The sequence below is a fragment of the Fukomys damarensis genome, unplaced genomic scaffold (genome assembly GCF_012274545.1).
Source record: "Fukomys damarensis isolate Sample0158 unplaced genomic scaffold, DMR_v1.0_HiC HiC_scaffold_37, whole genome shotgun sequence".
Classification (NCBI taxonomy): domain Eukaryota; kingdom Metazoa; phylum Chordata; class Mammalia; order Rodentia; family Bathyergidae; genus Fukomys; species Fukomys damarensis.
In genome coordinates this window covers 54,488,154-54,496,485 of record NW_022900949.1, presented here as the reverse complement: position 1 = coordinate 54,496,485, position 8,332 = coordinate 54,488,154, and the positions used below count along the sequence as shown (strand labels likewise).

Sequence of the window (8,332 nt, the reverse complement as noted above, 5' to 3'; positions counted from 1 at the left end):
ACCAGCTTTCGAAAGACCCAACCGAAAAAGAGAACTACAGGCCAATTTCTTTAATGAACACAGATGCAAAAATCCTCAATAAGAAACTGGCAAACAGAATACAGAAGGTCATCAAGAAGAACATACACCCTGACCAAGTCGGATTTATTCCAAGGATGCAAGGACGGTTCATGCGTAAATCAATAAATGTAATACACTATATTAACCAAGTCAAGGACAAAAACCATCTCAATAGATGCAGAAAAAGTATTTGACAAAATTCAACACCCATTCATGATAAAAACCCTACAGAAAATTGGAATAGATGGTCTTTATCTCAACTTGATAAAGTCTATCTATGAAAAACCAACAGCTATAATCCCAGCATTTGGGAGGCTGGGGCAGGAGGATCACTGTGAGTTCGAGACCAGCCTGGGCTACACAGTGAGTTCTAGGTCAGTCTCAACTACATAGTGAGGGGACGGGGATTTAGCTCAGCGGTTCGGTGGCCTGCCTTGCAGGGCAAGGGCCCGAGTTCAATCCCCAGTGCCAAAAAAACAAAAACAAACAAAAAACTACATAGTGAGACCCTGTTTCAAATAACAAAACAAACAAACAAAAAAACCAACAGCCAACATCATAATAAATGGCCCAAAACTGAAAACCTTAACATCAAAATCAGGAACAAGACAAGGATGCCCACCTATTACCACTCTTGTTCAATATAGTTCTGGAAGCATTAGCCACAGCAATTAGACAAGAGAAAGAAATTAAAGCAATAAAGATAGGAAAGGAAGAAGTTAAACTGTCATTATTTGCTGATGATATGATACTCTACCTAGAAGATCCAAAAAACTCCACCAGAAGACTTCTAGACTTGATTGACACTTGCAGCAGAGTAGCTGGATACAAGGTTAGTGCTCAAAAATCAGTAACTTCCTTGTACGCAAATAACAGAATCACTGAGCGAGAATTAGGGAAACAATTCCTTTCACAATAGCATCCACAAAAGAAAAATGAAGTATCTAGGAATCAATCTAATAAGTAAAGCAAAAGACCTCTACCCTGAAAACTACAGCACTCTGAAAAAAGAGATCAAAGAGAATATAAGAAAATGGAAAGATATCCCCTGCTCCTAGGTAGGAAGAATCAACATACTTCCCAAACTGCTATACAGATTCAGTGCAATCTCAATTGAAATTCCAACAGTATATTTAAGAGAACTAGATAAAATAATCCAAAAATTCATTTGGAATCAGAAGAGACCTAGAATAGCAGAAGCAATTCTAGGCAAGAGACATGGCAGGGGGTATCACAATCCCCAACTTGAAACTATACTAAAAAGCCACTGTGATTAAAAACAGCATGGTACTGGCAAAGAAAAAGATCTGAGGATCAGTGGAATAGATTAGAAGATACAGAAACAACTCCAGATGTACTCAGCTACCTCATCTTTGGCAAAGGAGCCAACCATCCCCACTGGAGGAAAGATAGCCTCTTTAACAAATGGTGTTGGAGGGGCCAAGGATTTAGCTCAGTGGTTTGGTGGCCTGCTTTGCAAGCGCAAGGACCCAAGTTCAATCCCTGGTACAAACAAACAAACAAATAAATAAATAAATAAATAAATAAATGGTGTTGGAAACACTGGATTTCAACCTGCCAAAGATTAAAACTAGACCCTTATCTTTCACCATGCACTAAACTAAAATCCAAGTGGATTAAAGATATAAATATATTAAAAAAAACACTAAACTTGCTGGAGGATAAGTTAGGCAGAACTCTTGAAGACATTGGAATAGGGAAAGACTTTATGAACAAATCCTTAGTAGCATGAGAACTAGCACAAAGAATCAACAACTGGGATCTCATCTTATTAAAAAGCTTCTGCACTGCAAAAGAAACCACCAACAGAGCTAAGAGACAACCTACAATGTAGGAAAGAATTTTTACAAGCTGCTCCTCAGACAAAAGACTATCATCTAGAATATATAAAGAACTCAGAAAAATCAAGCCCCCCAAATATAAAGACCCAATTAAAAAAATGGGCATCTGAAATGAACACTTATCAGACAAGTAAAAGCAGCAAATAAATGTTTTTTTATGTATGTATGTATGTATTTATTTATTTTTTGGTTTTTTGAGACAGGGTCTCACTATGTAGTTGAGACTGACCTGGAACTCACTATGTGGCCCAGGCTGGTATCGAACTCACAGCAATCCTCCTGCCTCAGCCTTTACCATGCCTGGCCCAGCAAATAAATATATGAAAAAATGTTCAACATCACTGGTCATTCGAGAGATGCAGATGAAAACAACATTGAGATTCCACCTCACCCCAGAAAGAATGGCTGCTATCAAGAAATCACACAATAACAAATGTTGGCAGGGTTGTGGGGAGAAAGGAACCCTTCTCCATTTTTGGTGGGAGTGCAGAATGGTGCAACCACTGTGGAAATCAATATGGAGATACCTCAAAGAAGTAGGACCAGAAGCTCCATTTGACCCAGCTATCCCTCTGCTGGTTTATCTTTCCAAAGAATTAAAAGAATTGTACCACAGTGACATATGTGCACCCATGTTTTAGCAGCAGTTTGTAATAGCTAAAACTTGGAAACAGACCAATTGCTCATCAGTTCGTAGACTGGATAAAGAAAAATGTGATTTTTCTATAAAATGGAGTACTACTCAGCCATAAAGAATAGAAACTAGAGGCATTCATAGGAAAATGGATGCCTATTGAGACCATACTTTTTTTTGTTTTGTTTTTTGAGACAGGGTCTTACTATGTAGTTGAGACTGACTTGGAACTCACTATGTAGCCCAGGCTGATCTCAAACTTACAGCGATCCTCCAGCCTCAACCTCCTGAGTGCTAGGATTACGGGCATGTGCCACCATGCCCGGCTAGGCCATACTCTTAAGTGAAATAAATAAGACACACAGGGTAAATACCGAATAGTTTCTATGGTGTGAAAAACTAAAAGTATATATAAGATTCAAATTGTATAATTGATAACGTGAAATAAGAAAAGGGCTAACAGTGTAGGGAAAGTGGGAAGGGTAGGGGAAGGGAAACAAGGGCAAAGAAAAAAATGAGAAAAGGAAAAAATGGGAACAGTCTTTGTGAATAGGGGAGGGGGGTGAAGGGAGGGCAAGGGTATGGGGAAAAAATGAGAACCAAGACCTGTTATGTAAAGGTACAAGATCCCAATGATGAATGTAACTGTACTGTATACCTAAAATGTAGAAATAAGCTTAGTGAAAAAGGCTTCCGCAGTGTGATGCTATTTGCACGTGACGTGGCTTTGAGGAGATGGGGCCTTCTGGGAGGTCCTGAGGTCCTCAGGGCAACCTCTGCAAGTGGAGTGTGGGGCCTAGCCCTGTCCAGTCTCCCTTGCATCTTGGTTTGCTCTGCCATGGGCTTCCTGCTCTTGTCATCTGCTGCCCTCACCTGAAGCCCAAAGTTATGGCACTGCCCAGTCTTGGACTGAACCCTCACAACTGGGAGCTAAATAAGGCTTTTCTGTGAGTCAATTATCTCATGTATTTTATATAAAAATGCAAAGCCAATATAAATTGCATACACCATAATGAAATGGTGTGGCCAGTAGTTGAAAATAGAATATGGATAGCTCTGAAACATATATAAATTAAGTTTGTATGTAGCTTTTCAGAACTAAAAATTAAAATATGTGAACAAACTTTAGAAAAGTAATTTTGGAGGAAAATATGTTCAGAGAAGGTACTCTACTAAGGTATATAGGCTGGGGTAAAGAACATGTATTCTAGAGTCAGACTGCTAAGGTTCACATCCTGCTGCTTTCCATTTGCTAGTTTCATAACCCCAGGGAGGGATTAGTCAGCTTGCACTGCTGTAAGACATAACCACAGACTGGAAGGCTTAAATAACAGAAATTTACTTTTGCAGCCTAGAGGCTGGCAAGTCTACGGTCAAGGTCAGAGTGGGTGAGGTCTTGGTACCTGAGTTGCAAATAGGTACCTTCTCACTGTGTCCTCTAGTGGCTCTCTCAGGAGGGAGCATGAAGAGGTAGCCTCTCTCTTGTCTGTCTCCAGCTCTCTCTCATGTTGGGGATCAAACCCAGGACCTCACAAATGCTAGGCAAGTGCTCTACCACTAAGCTACAGTCCAGGCCCGTCTTCCATTTAACGCCACCAGCTATTTCCAAATATAGCCACATTGGGACTAGACCTTCATCATATGAATGGGGGCATAATTTAGTGTATGTCAGCAGGTTATTTTACCACATTATCTACATTTCTTTTTCTTTTTTGGTACTGGGGATTGAACTCATGACCCTGCACTTGAGAGGCAGGTGCAGTGCCACTGAGCTAAATCCCTGGCCCAGTATCTACATTTCTTTAGCTACAGAGTTAATGATAACAGGAGTGGAGTTCTGTAAGGAATAAATGAATTAATATATGTAAAAATCTCATAAGAAAATGTGATGGTTAATACAAGTTTGGTTGTTACTGACCATGTGTTCGTAAGTTTCTTTTCCTTTTTTTTTGGTTTTAGGGATTATACCCAGGGCCTCATACCCAGTGACATCCCCAGTCCTTTTTTGCTAAGTTGTCCAGGCTGGCCTTGAACCTGTAATCCTTCTGCCTCACTCTCCCAAGTACTTTAGCAAATTACAAGTGGGGAATTCTTGTTTCACAAAATATTATCAAAATGTATATGAATCACCATTAATCAGAGTTTTGCAAATGCTGTTTACTTTTTGGGGTGGGACTGTTCTGACCCATAGGACATTTCAAAGCATCCCAGCCTCTACTCATTCACAACCCAGATGTCTCCAGATGTTTCCAGATGTTCCCTGCAAGTAAAATCATCCCTGGTTAAGAACCACTGCTATAGGGCCAGGGATTTGGCTCAGTGGTTCTGTTGCCTGCCTCCCAAGGGCCCAAGTTCGATCCCTGGTACCAAAAAAATAAAGAACCACGGCTATAAATTTATCAAAGATACAGAAGCAGCTACACTAATGTATAGTTATTTGTAGTTTAAAATATTTGGCCATTTTACAGGTGCAACAAACTGACCAGCTAAGGGGTAACAATAATACAGAATATTAATAATAAATACAAATTAAAATTAATACCATATAATCTCTTTGCTAAGGATAAGATCTAATCACTAAACGCTCATGTTCAGCATTGTAGTTTCTGCAGTTTCTTTGGTCATTTTGGCCACTGCACTGAACCCCAGCCTTTTGTATTTTGAGACACGATCTCATTGTCACTATATTGCCCAGGCTGGCTTTGAACTTGTGATCCTTCTGCTTGCCTTCCAGAGTGCTGGGATCACAGGTGTGTATAACCATACCCAGCTAAGGATAATCTTTTGAAGGGAGGGTTGAAGATCATTTGAAACAAACTTTGAGGTTTCCGTGATCCTTAAATTGACATAATAAAACCCTTAAAAAAAAGAATCTTGTAAATGGATGATCTGTGATTGCACTACCCAGCAGAATTTAACTTCAACAATGGAACTGTTCCCTTGGGCTGAAAATGCAACAACTGGTGGAGGGAGGCTTTTGCAGGGGGAGATAGGTTTGGATGTGTTAAAGTCCAGACCAGAAGCACTTCTGAATTAAAATCCCAGATCCTCTGTGGTGGCGTCAAGAGCACTAGGACCTGAGGATGAGCGAGCTTGACCAGTTAGGGCAGAAGGCCGAACAGCTCAAGAACCAGGTCAGAGAAGCTAGAAAAGCACGTGCTGATGCACCTCTCTCACAGATCACAGAAAACCTGGCCAGGCACCTGGCCAAGATCTATGCCATGCACTGAGCACTGCTCCCAGGCTCCTGTCAGCCCCTCCCAGGATGGGACGTCATCGTCTGGGGCGGCGATCCCACAAACAAGGTGAACGTCATCCCCCTGCACTCCTCCTGGCTCCTGACCAGTGATTATTCCCCCTCCAGTAACTATGCAATCTGTGGCGGCCTGGACAACATTTGCTGCATCTACAATCTGAAGACTCATGAAGGAAACATGCGTGAGAGCCGTGAGCTGGCGGGACACATGGGCCACCTGTCCTGCTGTGGATTCCTGGGTGACAGATTGTCTCCAGCTCTGCAGACACCACATGTGTGCTGTGGAACACCGAGACTGGCCAGCAGATGACCACGTTCACTGGACACGTGAGGGATGTCAGAAGGGTCTCTGGCTCCCGACGGCAGAGTATTTGTCTCCGTGCTTGTGAGGCCCGGCCCGGCCCTGGGATGACTGACAAGGCACGTGCCGGTACACCCTTCACTGGCCACAAGTCCCAAATGGCCATGCACTTGCCCTGCTTGGATGATGCTACCTGCTGGCTCTTCAACCTCTGTGCAGACCAGGAGTTCGTGACCTACTGTCATGACATCATTATGTGGGATCACCTCTGTCTCCTCCTCTGTCACCGCTGCACGGTGCCTCCTTCTGCTGGGTACGCCGACTTCAACTGCAACGTGTGGGATGCCCTCTTGGCTGGATGTGACAACCGTGTCGCTGCCTGGGGGGTGACTGATGAAGGCATGGCTGTGGTGACAGTCCGGGGACAGCTTCCTCAAGATCTGGAACTCACGTCAGTAGATGACGGTTACAAACACAGTGGAAGAGAAAGGAGAAGGAGAATAACCCAGCACATGCTGCACAGTGAGGTGAGAAGGTGGTCAGAGTCCTTCCCCTGTGCAAAGCACTGAACTCCGGCCTGGTCTCAGCCCCGTACCGCCCCCAGTCCAGTTCTGTTTCCTCTCTGGCCTGGGGCTCCTGTGAAGTTAGAGGGAGTGGAACTGCCCAACATCACGCGCCCTGTCCACACTGTCAGGAGCCTGTTCGAGACATGCCTGTCCTATGCTTGGATAGTCAGTTGGTTATTTGTATATGAAACAATGTACACATCAATGTTTTGAAAATAATGATCTCAGACTTCCTAAGTTAAATTTTAAAAATGTGATTGTTTGCCATATTGGGTGGGCTATTAGAATCACATGCTGTGGAAATGCTCAAAGGGGCATATAGGACACAGTCCTCACATGTTCTTTTTCCTGTAAGTAATAACCTCTTATAAAGTTGTAACCTTGGCGGCTCTGTCCACTTCTGTTGCTACTCTGTGTTGCACATGTATGAGAAGCAGCGAGTACCTAACATGCTTGAGTATCGGGATGTGCCACTTTTTTCCTTTCTTCTTTAAAAGACAACAAACAAAAAGACAAAGTCCTGGATTGCTGTTGGATTCTGAGGACGAGGCGGAGGAGAAGGAAGGAGCACCCGACCTGCTGCCCTTTCTGGCCAGGCCAACCTGTGACCCCGCCCATGCACGCGCAGGCTCTCCCTGGGCCAGCGTCCCGTTTGCATCCCAGTGTTCCCCCCTCCCTGTCCCCGTGCCTCTCACAGCAGCAGGAGCGGTTTTGCCATCCTGTTTCCCGCAACATCCTGTACAAACTGACGTAACGTGCAGTAGGCCTGGATCTGGCAAGGAGAATAAAATGAAGTCCTTTCTCTTCCCATCAGAGGACTGTAGAGCTCTCTGCGCTTTCGCCCTTTTCACCTTTTGTATTTTACTTATTTCTCACTGAGTTTATTGGTACATTCTAGGTGTACGGTACAGTTACATTCATCATTGGGACCTTGTACCTTTACATGACAGGTCTTGGTTCTCATTTTTTCCCCTTACCCCTGCCCTCCCCCCCCCCTCCACACTTCCCTATTTACAGACTTTGTTTCCATTTTTCCTTCTCTCCTAATTTTTCTTTTCCCTTCTTTCCTTTCCCCTACCCTTCCCACTTCCCCTACTCCTTTAACCCTTTTCTTCTTATTTCACATTATCAATTATACAGTTTGAACCTCATTTATACTTTTAGTTTCTCACACCAGAGAAACTATTTGGTATTTGCATGTGTGTCCTATTTATTTCACTTAAAAGTATGGCCTCAATGTGCATCCATTTAGCTATAAATGACTCTAGCTTCTGTATCTAATTTTAAAGTCAGTGTACTGCAAGGAGGCTGGATTAAACCATACTAATAAAGTGTTTACCATGAAAAAAAAAAAACCAATGGAATCATTCCGTTCTACATATCTAACAAAGAAGCCACTATCCACATGTAACTACTGAGCACTTAAACTGCTGCTTCAATAACCAAGGGACTGAATTTTTAATTTTAATTAACTCAAATTTAATAGCCACAGGGGGCTAGTGGCTACGTTATTGAACAGCAGAGATCTATATCCTTTAAGATAGAAATGATTGCTGGGGATTTAGCTCAGTGGTTCGGTGGCCTGCCTTGCAAGCACAAGGACCCGAGTCCAATTCCCAGTACAAAAAAAAAAAAAAAAAAAAAAAAAAAAAA

At 42.8% G+C, this 8,332-nt stretch overlaps 1 pseudogene; it reads left to right on the top strand.

The window, feature by feature from the left end:
- The first annotated feature begins 5,639 nt into the window (after positions 1-5,639).
- Positions 5,640-6,572, top strand: LOC104851069 (annotated as a pseudogene).
- Positions 6,573-8,332: the final 1,760 nt, after the last annotated feature.